This window comes from Uranotaenia lowii, chromosome 2 (assembly GCF_029784155.1).
Source record: "Uranotaenia lowii strain MFRU-FL chromosome 2, ASM2978415v1, whole genome shotgun sequence".
Taxonomy (NCBI): Eukaryota; Metazoa; Arthropoda; class Insecta; order Diptera; family Culicidae; genus Uranotaenia; species Uranotaenia lowii.
The window spans coordinates 204,564,152-204,580,167 of record NC_073692.1 but is presented as its reverse complement, the minus strand read 5'-3'; the positions used below and the strand labels follow the sequence as shown (position 1 = coordinate 204,580,167).

The window sequence follows — 16,016 nt, the reverse complement described above, 5'->3', positions numbered from 1 at the left end:
CATCATTCTGGTTGGAAATTGTTTAATTTAGCTCGTTCTTTAGAATTTATGTTTCTTCATCATAACACCATTTTTTAAACACTTCATTTTCATTGACTATTCTGATAAGACAAGGCAAACAAATTCACATTTCTCCGAGGTGCAATAAATATAATAGCTATTTTTGAAACATTCTGTGACACTCGCTGATTCCAAACATCATATTGATTTTTTCTAGCAGCTCTATTTTTCGAGATAATTTATGAAAAAAAGGCAAAAATCATAAAATAAATTAATATACAATTTGGTTCAAACTGTAAAACTGATGAAATTGACAAAATTGACAGAATTGTCAAAATTGAAAAAATTGACCAAATTGACAAAATTAACAAAATTCACAACATCCACAAAATAGACAAAATTGAAAAAACTTGGCAAATTGACAAAATTTACTAAATTGACAAAATTGACAAATTTAACAAATTAAACAAAATTGATAAAATTGACAAAATTGACAAAAATGACAAAAATGACAAAAATGACAAAAAAGACAAAAATGACAAAAATGACAAAAATGACAAAAATGACAAAAATGACAAAAATTACAAAAATGACAAAATTGACAAAAATTACAAAAATGACAAAAATGGCAGAAACGACAAAAATGGCAAAAATGACAAAATTGACAAAAATGAAGGTTTTAACTCAATCATAAGCTTTCCTTAAGACCACGAGTGATAATGACTGCTGCGAAATAGTAATAGGAGAGTTTCTTGAATGACGTTAGACAGTTTTGTTATTTCCTCGATTTGTTTTTTTTTTAATTTGTAGAATTTAATTTTTTTTAAAGCGTTGTTTTTCTAGAAGAAGAATAATTCGACAAGATCTGAATCCTCGATAGAATAGAGGATAGAAAATTTATTTTAAAATCAATTTTTATCATTCATGGATGTTTATTAGTTTATCAGTCATCAAAGATCGTTTTCACCCAAATGTCACCGATTTTAAAATTTTCTCACACCATATTACCATAACTAGAGGTGATAAACAGACAAAATCTGATAATTGTTTTGAATTCAGGACGACAAAATATTCCAAAATCAGTTGTTAAAACAAAGACCCATATCACCTGTGTTAAACAATTCGAAAAAGTGCATGATTCTGTTAATGGACATTTAAATTGTTAACTTTCCTTAAATGAACAAAAAATAAAAAAAAATACCCAACCAATGAAAAATATAAAATTTTAAATTGAAATCAATTGTCAAAATCTGTTTGGTTGTCAAGAAAAACCAATATCGATAAACCAATTTGCTTTGATTTAAACAATTCTACAAGGGAATAATTAAAACAACGAATCTCCATTGATAAGATTGCCTTATTACCCGGTTTTATCTGGGTTTGTCCAGATATTTAATTTTAAATTTGGGAACAGTACGGCCCGGCCTGGTTGCCCGGATTTTATTGAAAAATATCTGAATTTTGACCGTATGTATTCACTCTATTTAGTAGTTCAAACAAAAAATAAAAAAACACAAATTATGTTGTATTTTTTCCCTGTAAAACGGAATTTTTTAGGCAAGTTTATAAAAATAATCATGAAAGGTTCTTTGGAAGCCTTAGACACAATTTAAGATCTGTCGATGAATTTTAATGATTTTTTTTTTATTTTTGTTGAGTAACTTCTGGGTTTTGTTAAAATTTGCTCAGATTTTGCCAGGTTTTTACATAAAGTTGCCCAGGTTTGTCCGGCCCGGATGAGTGCTGAAAATATTCTGGCAACCTTAACCATTGATGATCTGTACAAAATTTACAATGTTTTATAGAGCATGAAAAGTGAACAAAAAAGTTTATGAAAATTTAAGAATATGAATTGGAAATCAGAACAGAATTGTCTATTGTCAAATATACATGAAAAAATGATAAAGTTGAAATGTGCCATGCAAAACCATCGATGAGTATAAAGCATTGCTTTAAATGTTGTAGGTATAGAAAGTTTACATATAATTAAAAAATGATTTGTTAACATTTATTTTATGAACTTTAATGTAAACAGAAAATTTATATAAAAATTTATGAGCACTTAATTTATTTTTATATTATGTTTTTTTCATCCGAGATTCAAAATTAAAACTTTTTTAATTTTTTCGGTCGTTTTAAGATTAATATTAGATATTTCAAATAAAATTGAAAATTCAATGATTAGAATTCGAAACATCTTTTAAAATTGGCTATAGTATTTATTTTTTGAAAATTTTTACAAATGGTAAATCAAAATTTGGAGACTGAACTTTGATTCAAAATTCAGATTTGATTGCAAGATTTCAAATTGAACAAAACACACAACTTAAATATACAGTCCCAATGGAAGAATTCATTCATGCTGTTCCAATTTAAAATAAAAGTTCATCATTTAAATGCAATATTGGTTCAAGTAGTCTATTAAAACAATTTGTAAATTTTAATATTCGATGATGATCTATTTTTTATGTTATTTTGGCTCAAACAATGCATGAATTCAAAAAGTGATTACTTTTAAAAATTTATTTAAAAATAATTAAATAATTAAATAGAAACTTTTCTAAATACATCCTAAAATCTCTGAAATGGTAAGCTAGATTTATATAAGGAATCCATTAGTAAGAAAAAAGGAGACAACTTTTATCGATGCTTGAATTTTTTTATGTTTTTCTTTAGCTTATTTGATTTGAACATAGAATAAGTTTTCATATTAAACCCTTCATTTTCTTTAAAAAAAACCTTATTCTTATCCATGTAAGGCAAATCTCTCGAACTCTCGGGAAAATACACTGTATCAAAAAATTGTCCGTACAGCACGTACCTTGACATCCAAACAATCAAAAAGTGCACTTTTTCAGTCAATAAAAACACTACAATTACATCATTCGCTGCAGAAACTAGTCCTTTTTGTAGATCAGTATTAAAAGTGTTTATGAATTAAACCTTAAAAATAATCCAATTCATTTTGTATAGAAAGTCCCAAAAACGACGTCAAAAAATTGTCCGTACACTGAGGCCTTTGTCAAATATTAGTCAAGTAAACAGTTATGTGTCAGTATGTCAAACGCAGAAACGTGAGTTGAATCTCAGCAAAGATAATTTCCAGTGGTCTGAGCGATAAATACGGTAAAATGAACTTTATCTAGCGTAAATCAGTAGTAATCTTACTCTTAATAAAACTGCAATATTAACTTTGGTAAATTAAAGATAAAAAAATTGAACCCCTTCAATTTTTTGTAAGAAGCAGGGTGGGAATGAGCCATCGGGAATTTCCATCGGGAGGTCCCTTATTAATCGATTTTGTTGCCAACCCCGAAGAAAACATAATATTTTAAAAATACACAAAAACTGTATATGTTTTCAGTATATTGTTGTTTCTGGTATCTTCAAACAATAATTTTTTATACATCACGAGCAATCATTACAAAAAACTCCGACACGAATACCATAAAGATGGGAAATTGTATCTAATGAAACTTTCAAGAAAAATTGAGGAGAGTTAATCAATGATCGGAGCTGTTAAATGTAAAATTCAATTCGAAACTTTTCTCCACAGTCTAGTTCATAGAAATTCAAAAAAAACATTAAAATGTTTTGCATTCCATCATCGATTTAGTATGAATTTCATCCAAATGAAAAATAAACATTTTTCTCATGACAATTGGAATGATTTCAGATTTAGTTTGATTCCAAACTTAAATACCTAAAAAACCAAATAAATTAATTCGAATTGCATGGAGTTACAGATAAAGAAGCATTAAGAGTTCCAGAGTAAAATTCAAAACTAAAAATCATATTTTAGGTTATTTACCAGAGCCACAATTCAGTATCTCAAATCAAAATCGTTATTTCAATTCAAGATTTGAGAACCAAATTACAAATGATATTCAAATACAAAATTTAGGTCGAAATTACAATCTGAACTAACGCAGGAATTTCAAATTTTATAATTCATTAGGCAAATATATATTCACATTTCATTTCTTCAAAACACAAAAAAAATGTTTTTATGTGATATGTTAAAAAATTTAAAATGTAATGCAGATTACAAGAGTAGCTTTCTCATTAGATCAAATATTACAAACAGAAACTTTTGAGAAAAAGAAAATTCGCAATTCAGTATTTCTAAGATGTTGAACTCAGAAGAGGATAATTTAAAAATAAAAATATTCCGGAGTCAAAAGCGCAATACGAAAGTTAAACCATTGAAGTTTTGATTTGAATGTCTTATCAATGTTATACTGAAATTTGAATAGAAAGTCATGAAGAATATCAGTATTTCCGATTAGTCCAACTTCGCCATTTACAGTGTTTATGATGTTTATTTAATTTTTTTCCGGAAAAGGAGTAATGAATTTTGAAACCAACGCAAATTTTCAAAAATGCTAACATTAAAACAGCATTATTTATACTAGTGCCTCAACTTATAAAATTATAATTCTTATAAAGCTCTTAAAAATTTAATAATCATTTTTTCGTTTCAATAATACTCAATTTACTCGGATATTTTCCAAATAAAAATTCTGGAAGATTTAGTCTTTTAGTAAATTTAAGTTAACATGAATCTATCCATCTTCCAAATCTTCTTTAAATTACTGATAATTACTGTATTTTTTTCAAATTTCTATACCGTTAAACCAGTAACCAAATTTGAAATGTAGAGAAAATATTTCATAACCGCAACATATTTGGGAATTCCTGAAATATAGTCTTTATTTCATAAGAGATGAAATGATATATTTCTTATTATAGGGTACTTTCCCTGGTCTGGCCCAGCAAAATGTATTATAAAAACAAATTCGTATTTGGCTGGATTCAGTCATATTATAAAAAAAATCACAAAAAGTTGGCTTGTTTACTTTTTTTTATTTTGAAAAAAAAAACTGCACGCTGCTGAAGTTTTTCGTTAAAAATAATTAAAATTTGAGGTGCTTTTACTTACCTTCGCAAATCACGAGCAATCATTACAAAAAACTCCGACACGAATACCATAAAGATGGGAAATTGTATCTAATGAAACTTTCAAGAAAAATTGAGGAGAGTTAATCAATGATCGGAGCTGTTAAATGTAAAATTCAATTCGAAACTTTTCTCCACAGTCTAGTTCATAGAAATTCAAAAAAAACATTAAAATGTTTTGCATTCCATCATCGATTTAGTATGAATTTCATCCAAATGAAAAATAAACATTTTTCTCATGACAATTGGAATGATTTCAGATTTAGTTTGATTCCAAACTTAAATACCTAAAAAACCAAATAAATTAATTCGAATTGCATGGAGTTACAGATAAAGAAGCATTAAGAGTTCCAGAGTAAAATTCAAAACTAAAAATCATATTTTAGGTTATTTACCAGAGCCACAATTCAGTATCTCAAATCAAAATCGTTATTTCAATTCAAGATTTGAGAACCAAATTACAAATGATATTCAAATACAAAATTTAGGTCGAAATTACAATCTGAACTAACGCAGGAATTTCAAATTTTATAATTCATTAGGCAAATATATATTCACATTTCATTTCTTCAAAACACAAAAAAAAATGTTTTTATGTGATATGTTAAAAAATTTAAAATGTAATGCAGATTACAAGAGTAGCTTTCTCATTAGATCAAATATTACAAACAGAAACTTTTGAGAAAAAGAAAATTCGCAATTCAGTATTTCTAAGATGTTGAACTCAGAAGAGGATAATTTAAAAATAAAAATATTCCGGAGTCAAAAGCGCAATACGAAAGTTAAACCATTGAAGTTTTGATTTGAATGTCTTATCAATGTTATACTGAAATTTGAATAGAAAGTCATGAAGAATATCAGTATTTCCGATTAGTCCAACTTCGCCATTTACAGTGTTTATGATGTTTATTTAATTTTTTTTCCGGAAAAGGAGTAATGAATTTTGAAACCAACGCAAATTTTCAAAAATGCTAACATTAAAACAGCATTATTTATACTAGTGCCTCAACTTATAAAATTATAATTCTTATAAAGCTCTTAAAAATTTAATAATCATTTTTTCGTTTCAATAATACTCAATTTACTCGGATATTTTCCAAATAAAAATTCTGGAAGATTTAGTCTTTTAGTAAATTTAAGTTAACATGAATCTATCCATCTTCCAAATCTTCTTTAAATTACTGATAATTACTGTATTTTTTTCAAATTTCTATACCGTTAAACCAGTAACCAAATTTGAAATGTAGAGAAAATATTTCATAACCGCAACATATTTGGGAATTACTGAAATATAGTCTTTATTTCATAAGAGATGAAATGATATATTTCTTATTATAGGGTACTTTCCCTGGTCTGGCCCAGCAAAATGTATTATAAAAACAAATTCGTATTTGGCTGGATTCAGTCATATTATAAAAAAAATCACAAAAAGTTGGCTTGTTTACTTTTTTTTATTTTGAAAAAAAACTGCACGCTGCTGAAGTTTTTCGTTAAAAATAATTAAAATTTGAGGTGCTTTTACTTACCTTCGCAAAATACTTTGCTTAGTGGGTTCTGTTTTGATTTTTCCAGATTAGCTTAGCTTAGCTTAGCTTGATTGACTACTCACATCCACCTTAAATCATTGAACCCGAAATGCTTTGTTCATAGTTTTAAGAAATAAATTAAAATTAATGAATTCCTTTCGACTTTTTAAGTGTATATAATTATCATTCTTTATTTGCATGGCAATTATGTATTTTAAATTAATTGCATTTCAAATTCCATAATCGCAGGCGTGGCTCAGTAGAACGAATTCCACATCGCCAATGGTTGCTACTTCGTGATTGACCGAGGCCATCAGTTTTGCCCAGAGGTCAAATGAATGGCGTCTGGGATTGACAGCTCATTCACAATGAACAAAACGGATGCTCTCTCTTTACACATCAATAACGGCGCCGGCCACGTCCTAGTAGTCAATGGATAGGTTGAAAGAGAGAAAAGGATGAAAGATAAATTTTATGCTTTAGGACCGAGGTTACCTCTGCATCCTAGCAAATAATTTTGTTTTGGAGGTTTGGGTGATAGGATATGATCAGGAGACACTTTTGACTAGTGTGATCTCATTTTAGCATCCTAGTGCCCTACTATTTTGATGGCTATTACTAGTGCTATTTAAGTGAGTTGAAAGTTATTGAAAAAAAATTTAGTTAGCATTCCTCGTATATATGAAAAATCTAGTATCCCTTACTAAAAATTTATATTCATTAATGATGTACCATGAACGGCCCTAATTCTGCGCAATTAAGGATTTTTCAAATGTTTTATGTTATAAAAAATTTACCCTTCAAAGAATTTCCTCAAAATTTCGTGTGCACTTGGGCTAACTAACAAACTTAACGGCAAAAATAATGAGAGCTTGATTTTGGAGCAAAAATGTGGATTATTCACAACATTTGGAAAAAATGCAAGTGGCCCTTATTCTGCGCACTATTTTCTATTTGTTCCTAATTCTGCGCATATGTCCCATATTCTGCGCACCCAAATAAAACCAATATACCACTCTGTACTGGTAATACCAACAATTAATTTAATTAAAATGTATTAAAAAGCATGTTTTACGCTTAGTAAAGTATTGCAAATTATGAAAAAGGGCCAATTCAAGCCTTAGATCTTTGAAGCTTATGTGACACTTTCTTTCACTATTTCTTACAGATGCTTTTTTTCCTGCAGCTCGCTTACAAAATATTAGTTGACCGATCATGTTCTTCGCCGGATCTGGTCAAATTAACTTGTTTCGTTGGTGTGCAGTGCAGACTATTCCGACATACAAAAGTAGTTCCGGCGGGCCACAAAATCGTCCAGCTGGGGGAACTACGCGCTGCTTCATTCGCCTTACTATCAGTCAGTATCAGTTAGTCAACGAGTGTGAGTGAGCGGGTGAATCGAGAGAAGCTTCGTGTAGTTCCCCCAGTTGGGGCGATTTTGTGGCCCGCCGGAACTGCTTCTGTATGTCGGAACAGTCTGTACAGATGGAGCTGAACGATTAACACGCGAACACCATAGAGAACGCAAATCAACATTTTCTATTTTTTGTCGATAAAACATGTAGATTTGAATGGATTCCTAAGAAACTCCCTTGTTTTGATTTTTCCAGATTAAGTGTCGAAAAACTCGACAAATGCCCAGGTGTGATTGAATAATTACCCCCCTTAATCTAGCCTAGATGGGAAGATAACATGCCATTATTAAAATTTTGTGGATTTTTTTTAATAAAAACTGATTGACTTTAGTTACCAATTCGAAATTTTGAAATTGAAATAACAAATAAAATTATAAGCCTGTGATATCTTGCAATTTGAATCGCTCAACGAAATACTCAAGCTGAATCTGAATTTTGAATATCAATTCTGTATCTTTACTCTGAACCATTCAAAACTATTTTTTGAATCTGATTCCGAATTTGAATACGATGTATGCAATGTACAAAAAAAATTTCTAAACTTAGACTCCAAATCAGAATTTCAATATTAGCCCTAAAATTGAAATTTGTTTCAAAACCTTTGGATTTCAATATAAATTCATAATATTTTTTTTCATACTTCCTTACATGCAAAAATCCCGGTTTTCATATGTTGCAAAAAGAAATTCAATAAAATAGGTGAAACATTTTCTGGTAGGCTTTTTCTGCAAATTTTGTAAGTTGGGTGATTTAAATTAGTTTATAAAAATAGGATAGAAAAAGACTCGAAAAGTCTAATTTGAATAAAAATATGAATTACAAAGTATGATTACTTTGAGTATTGAGTTCTGGATTGCTATTTTTAAGTTATTTTTAGGGGGAACTCAAGGTCTTTTTATAGCAATAACTTCAAAAATATGTTTTTGTAAATATTTGTTACTTTACTAATTTGAAAAGTATCAATACTATTATCTCTAAACTAAATTAGAAAAAAAAATTATAACATATTCATGTGGTAGAAATATTATTTTATGTTAGTATTCAATGATTTCCAAAAGTGTTGTCTATGATCGGACACTATGAATTACTTCAACAAACTTGCCACCAATGACACAAAAACGTAGCAAAATGACTTAAATCACTTGAACAGATCTTGTGAGTACGAGTTGTCAGAATACTGAACATTCTATGAAGGCTTTTTAAAAGGTTTTTTTGACAAACCAAAATGACACATTTGTTTCGAAAAAAAAACTAGAAAAAATTTATCTACGACCGGAGAGCAAAATTCAAAGGAACAAAATATGTTTGTTTTTTTTTTATCCTTACCTTTTGTTTATCATTTGAGAGTGCAATAGAGATGAAAAAATGAAAGTTTCAATTTGAAATGATGTTTAAATTTGAATAATTTCTTGTCCGGTCATAGACATATCGAATTTTTTTGAATTTTCCTAAAACATATTTCGTTTGAACTTCCGTTTAGTTATCTTACTTCTACTGTAAACGAAAGATTACCAAATAACGATGACCAATTCATACTTAACAAGCCGGAAAATCTGACCTAAATACAGGTGCAAAGCTTAGGCGGTCCTCTCCATAGTACTAGGCAAAAGTTTTCGATGCCTATCATTGGTTTACCTTCACAGATTGGATTACCATATTTAAAACACCATATCAAACTGCTGTTTACTTTATTTCCACGGTGTTAAATTAGTATAAGGTTAATGCGTTTTCGAAAAACAATGTTGCACGGCCATAGGCAAGTTCCTCCTATAGTTTAAATTCTGCATAATGATTAAGTTGAAAAAACATCGAATCTTGTTCATGTTAGAATTTGAAAAATCTTGATGATTTCAACTTTATTTTTTTTCTTCTATATAACAACAATAGAAAACAATTATCTTAATGCATATGAGTTTGAAGTATAATGGATAAAATTTTGAATGGAATGCAAAAAAAAAAAAATTACAAATAGTAATGATTTTAAAACACCTTTTCCATTCTTTCAACTAACGATGCTCACAGAAGTATTTTCCAAAAAAAAACCAGGCCAAAAGTCGAAAATTAAATACGAACTATTACTATAGTGTATAGAATTTCTTGAATGTATTTTATCTAAGTTAAAATTTAATCTTCAAAAATGAATTAAAAAACTCGAAGCTTCACAAAGATCTCATACGTGGGTACCAGACGAGAGTTTGTTCCAAATTAAACCATTACCTGAAATTTGTTATTATAAATCTTAAGAAAAAAAACCAATTGACAATTACTAATATTATGATTTCAACTGTATCAATCCTATTGGGATGAATTTTATTGGATCCGTCACATGTCGTTTCCATTCACTTTTCCGGAGACGCTAACCTGGTATCCGTTAAAATTGAAAGTCAAACGCTTTTTACCCTATGAAACACTCCTTGCATGAATTATCATCGACACATCGGCATTGTTTAGCTACACGAATGACACTTGGGAGAGTCAACAATTGTTGAGCATGTTTAATCATACTCTTCGTCGTTGTAAGCTGTAGGTTCATCTGAAGTTCTGTCTAGTAGTTAAGTGTACTTCAAATTTGAAATTTTCGCTCTGACGAATTACAACCGAAAGACTTCTCAGCAGAAATCTTTATAATTGCTTCTCCTGGAAAACATTAAAATACTTGTTTTTGATAAATGCCCTCGTATCTTAGACCGATCCTACCAATAACATGGGATAGTCTTACTCGTATTTAAAACAAGACAAAAAAAAATCTGCCTATCTAAGATTGCCTTAAAATCATAAAAAAACTTAACGATCGATCTAATCTTTTTACGGCATTTTAAGCAAACGAACCACATCAATCAGTAGGAAGCGGAATTGGACGACGATGACCGGGCGTTCAATTAAGCGAAGTTGTGTTACGTTTCATTCTTTTTCTCGATTATCTTATGTTTATGCTGGTCTTATAATGATTCGTATAGTTTTGTTTCAAGTTTCATCATACCGATTTGTTATCTATGTACCCTTACAATATGGTTACTGCTAAAATTAAAAAAAATTAAGATTGGTTCTCAAAACATATCGTTTACAGACAGTACATCTCTGATGTTCAAAACTGGCCCAACAAGAGTTGATTCGTCATTCATCTTTCTGGGTATCAATTCAATCAAATGCTTCCCATTAACTTACTTCTGTTTCCTTGAATCGGTCCGGCCAATATAATATGCGTTTCGTAAACATTGCATCAAAGCCAGACAAAAATTCGCCACCAGACATACAAAACAGAGGAGGGTCAAAATCAAATATTGACCCAATCTTTCTGCACACTTCCGTTCCGTACCGAAATCATTTCCCGCACGTTTAACAAAATTAATGAAATGCATGGAAAAGAAGCGAATCACTTCCTTCCTTTCTTCCGGTCTTCCTCCATCATTGAATGCGTCCCAGCAATGGACAACAGTTGGTGGTTACTCACTTGCGCATAACCTGATTCAAAATCAGTAGCAACAAGAAGAAGTAAAAAAAAATGATGCCCACTTGCTTGAATGAATATTATTACCTCGTGAATGGGGCAGATGGTAATTGTACAACATTGCATAACTTCGACACGGCTCGGCCAGACCAGACCATACAAGAGTCAGGCCAGGCCATACGTCAAAATCAGTGCCAATTGGATGGCGGGGTTAACTTGAAAATGGCCCGCGAGTCACTGGTGGGCTCTCTAGGAAAAGTGTTAAATTGAAACGAATGAGTGAATGAAGTGGTGAATGAGTGTGCTGTAGCAAAAGGTGCAAAAAAGTACAGAAAAAAACCTGCCAATTCTGTCAATTTTTTATCCAGAGCCCGGCCAGGGCTTATGAATGGTTAATATGGAACCCGATACTTTGTGCTACTGTGTAATCGATTGATTGAACCCAAGGTGTTAAGTGCGGCGCTGCATTCGAGGTAAAGAACGTGGATACAATATCAAGGACTCAAGGGGCTTTGTGTTATGTTTTTTTTGTTTATCTTTTTCCCATAACTAAGAACAATTATATTACTTTTGAAAAGAATTTGACGATTAAATTAGAACAAACATTTATATTTTTGATTTTTGTCTCGGACTTATAAAGATTTTAAGCTGAACTTTACCCATTAATATAATCCTATTTTTTTAAAAATAGAAATAGAGTAATCTAAGCGCTCACCACTTCAAAGATACTCCTATTCCTGTTCATGAATTGATCAAACAGAAATAAAAACATCAGTAGTTAAAAATTATTGAAGCATTGAATTTTTCAATAAATTTATTGGTACTTCTATACTTTATGTAAAATGCCGGTAATTTTTATTAGTTATTATTTATTATTTTTTTTGAATGAGATAAAACTCATTTGGGAGGTTCTGGTCTAATATTATCAAATTCGAAATTGTTTTTCTGTTCTCGTATTTTGGATTTTGTATCCAGTTGAAAATCATTATTCAAAATCGGAAATCATATACTTTTTCAAATCATGTTTTTTTTTAGTTTCAAATTTGCTTTTGTATTTCATCAAACATTTGATTCTACTTTTCCAAATATAAAATAAATTTAAAAACTATTTAAGCATTTTGTATTGAAGTGTTTAAACATAATTCTTTCAATAGTTTTTTTTTGGTACCTATCATTGCGACCAGTTAGTTAATCTATTGCAATATGTCCCCCGAATAATATATGCTAAGTCAAGGAAGATCATTTTTATATAGTGAGATAGTGTCCCTATCTTGAGATGTAGCATTTTTCCAATCTAGTAAAACTGCTCTTTTGAAGCTGTTCACCATTTTATGTTAACGAGCTTTGATCACCGCTGATTCTTATTGGCTTTTCTAGTTGATACTTTTCGGTGAATTCGAAATCAAATAAAAACAATTCTTTTGACGTTTCGGCCTACTACCTTCAGCCATCCTCAGAAAACTATATTATAAACAAAAAACTTAAATTAATACAAAAAATTCTTCACAATATTCCATCACAATTTCACTGCACTTTTGCACTTACGATTTGTATCGCCGCGTGCTTCCTGAAAGGCTGTCTTACTTGATTTAAGTCCGGTTTTGAATCGCTTCTAGTAGCTGGCGTCTATCATTCCCGGTGTCGCCGTGATGTTAATTGTTGTCGTCGTGTTCGGTGACGTTGTTTTTGAATCCGTCGTTTTAGTTGCGAATTGTGGCGTCTTTCTTAGTTTTTTTATAATAGAGCTATATATTTTAGAAATTTCAATCGAATCTTGCTTGATGTTTACTGTTCTTCCTTTTTTGAGTTTTGTGTGGAGTTTTTTAGCTGTTTTTCTTTTTCCTTCCTGGTTTATATTTTAGAAAGAGTAATCCAAGAAGGAAAACGAAAAACAGCTGAAACGCTACACATAAAACTCAAAAAAGGAAGAACAGTAAACATCAAACAAGATTCGATTGAAATTTCTAAAATATATAGCTCTATTATTAAAAAACTAAGAAAGACGCCACAATTCGCAACTAAAACGACGGATTCAAAAACGACGTCACCGAACACGACGACAACAATTAACATCACGACGAAACCGGGAATGATAGACGCCAGCTACTAGAAGCGATTCAAAACCGGACTTAAATCAAGTAAGACAGCCGTTCAGGAAGCACGCGGCGATACAAATCGTAAGTGCAAAAGTGCAGTGAAATTGTGATGGAATATTGTGAAGAATTTTTTGTATTAATTTAAGTTTTTTGTTTATAATATAGTTTTCTGAGGATGGCTAAAGGTAGTAGGCCGAAACGTCAAAAGAATTGTTTTTATTTGATTTCAAATTCACCGAAAAGTATCAACTAGAAAAGCCAATGTTCACCATTTTAGGACCAATTGAAAAAACTTCGGAGGGATCTATTCAATACAGTGAGCGAAATAAGAATAGCACCACTATGTGTTTTGCTTGTCAAAATAGGAATGTTTGAAAATCACCAAAATTTTCTTCTATAAAGTGTTTTGAATTGTTTAACGGATAAATCAAGCATAAATTTACTTTTTTTGGACGTTGCAATTGGCGTTGAGGACCAAAGCTATGGAAAAAGGGTGCGAAATAAGAATAGAACCACTTGTGTTTTTTCAACAAAAACAAGATTATTTCTAAAAATTTACTGTGTAAATGTGAATAATATTGCTTCTACGTATTATTAGAATAGTTTACTGCATATTAAGGAGTTTTCAAGAATTACAAAGATTTTCGAAGGTTTTAAAATGGTGTTTTAAGAGATGCTCTTCTAGAACTAAGGAATTTGATATTTGAGCTGTAATTCTTTACCAAACTACTTACTTTTTTCATTAAAATGACGTGGAATGACGAATCAAACATTTTCGGTTCATTTTAAATCAGAAAAAAAAACAAGTTGGTATTCATAAACTTAGATTTTTCTTTCAATAAACATCACTTTTTCCAGTTTCAAGTCATAGATGGCAGCACTATCTCGCCGTTAATACCAAATGAAGTCTAAATATTGATTTTTCAGATTTATTTAGGCCCATATTCATCATTTCGATGTAATTTTCCTACACAGTATTATTGGAGTTCACGCTGCAGAAATCTTTTCCGGATTTGCGAAAAAAACACCAGCACAAGAATATAACACCGCCAAAATTCCTGCACATCTCAACTTCCGATTCAATTGCAAATCATACCAATAATACTGCTAGTTATCTGGTTCATCAAGCTCCATCGGAAAGTACAAAATTATTCTGATTATCGGTCCAAGAAATTCACTTTTATGGGTTCAAGATGAAATTCTTATTTTTTGATATTGTGATCTTAGAATTTCAAAGGTGGTCACACGGTACCAAGTACTTATTTCTTGACCAAAATCATCCAGCACACCTGAATTAGAACCAGATATTCGAAAATGGGCATCAATTCGGTTTAATTGCAAGATAGTGCTGCCATCTATGACTTGAAGCTAGAGAATTAGCGCTAGATTATTTAAAAAAAATAGTATTTTTGAATTTGAAGCCTGTTTTTTTTATTCAAATTCAGCATCAAATCTATGTTTTGTCAATTTGCATCATACTTATAAATGATAATGAAGAAATAATGCAGTTTGATAAAGTATTATAGCTCAAGTATCAAATTCTTAAACGCTAGAGGAGCATCTCTTGAAACCCCCTTTTAAAACCTTTGAAAATCTTTGAAATTCTAGAAAACTCCTTAAAATACAGTTATCTATTCAGATAATTCGTAGAAGCATTATTACACAGTAAATTTTTAGAAATAATCTTGTTTTTGTTAAAAAAACACAAGTGGTTCTATTCTTATTTCGCACCCTTTTTCCATAGTTTTGGTCCTCAACGCCAATTGCAACGTCCAAAAAAAGTAAATTTATGCTTGATTTATCCGTTAAACAATTCAAAACAATTTATAGAACAATGTTTTGATGATTTTCAATCATTCATATTTTAACAAGCAAAATACATAGTGGTGCTATTCTTATTTCGCTCACTGTAGATACAAAGCATCAATATGGCGAATCTGAATTGGAAACCTTGAATCTTTATTTGAAATAAATATTTTTAATACAGATTAACAAGTCAGATAAGAAAAAAAATGTTCAGCCCAAATCAAGATTAAAAATTACATTCACAAGAGATCACGATTTAAAATTATTTTAAATCAAAGCCAGTTTTGATACAAATTTAGCTAAATTATTTTGAATTTTTTTCAATGAAAAATCTGATTTTTTTTCTACTGGATTTGAATTATGGAATAAATATTGAAAAAAAAAATTGGCTGATAAAGAATCATGTAATCTTCACGTAAAAAAAAATCGCGAGAAATTAGATTTTTTTTCTCGGTGTTTTGTTCAACAGTTTTTTTTATATTCAAAAAGAAGGTTTGAAGAACTTTTTGGCAGAATGAATACATGAATACATACAATGAATACAGAATTATGTAGATCACTTTCGCTAACTCGAAGATACATCATTTGATCCAGTCGTTTTTGAGATAGAGATTGCCAAGTTTAGGTGTTTATGGGTTAGATTTCTGTGCGATCCTTAATGTCTTCATTATACAAATTTAGTTCATTACTTCAAAGGTTTCACAACGTATTTTTCAAAAACGATTAATGTAGGAGAACTTAAACTCTGAATAATTAGATAGAACAT

General features: G+C 30.2%; 1 protein-coding gene across 3 annotated transcripts in view; it reads left to right on the top strand.

Annotated features, from left to right (window-relative positions):
* LOC129745985 (dual specificity tyrosine-phosphorylation-regulated kinase 2) overlaps nt 1-16,016 on the top strand; it is a 437,758-nt gene that overhangs the window by 193,351 nt on the left and 228,391 nt on the right. The gene's annotated exons all lie outside the window — the stretch shown is intronic.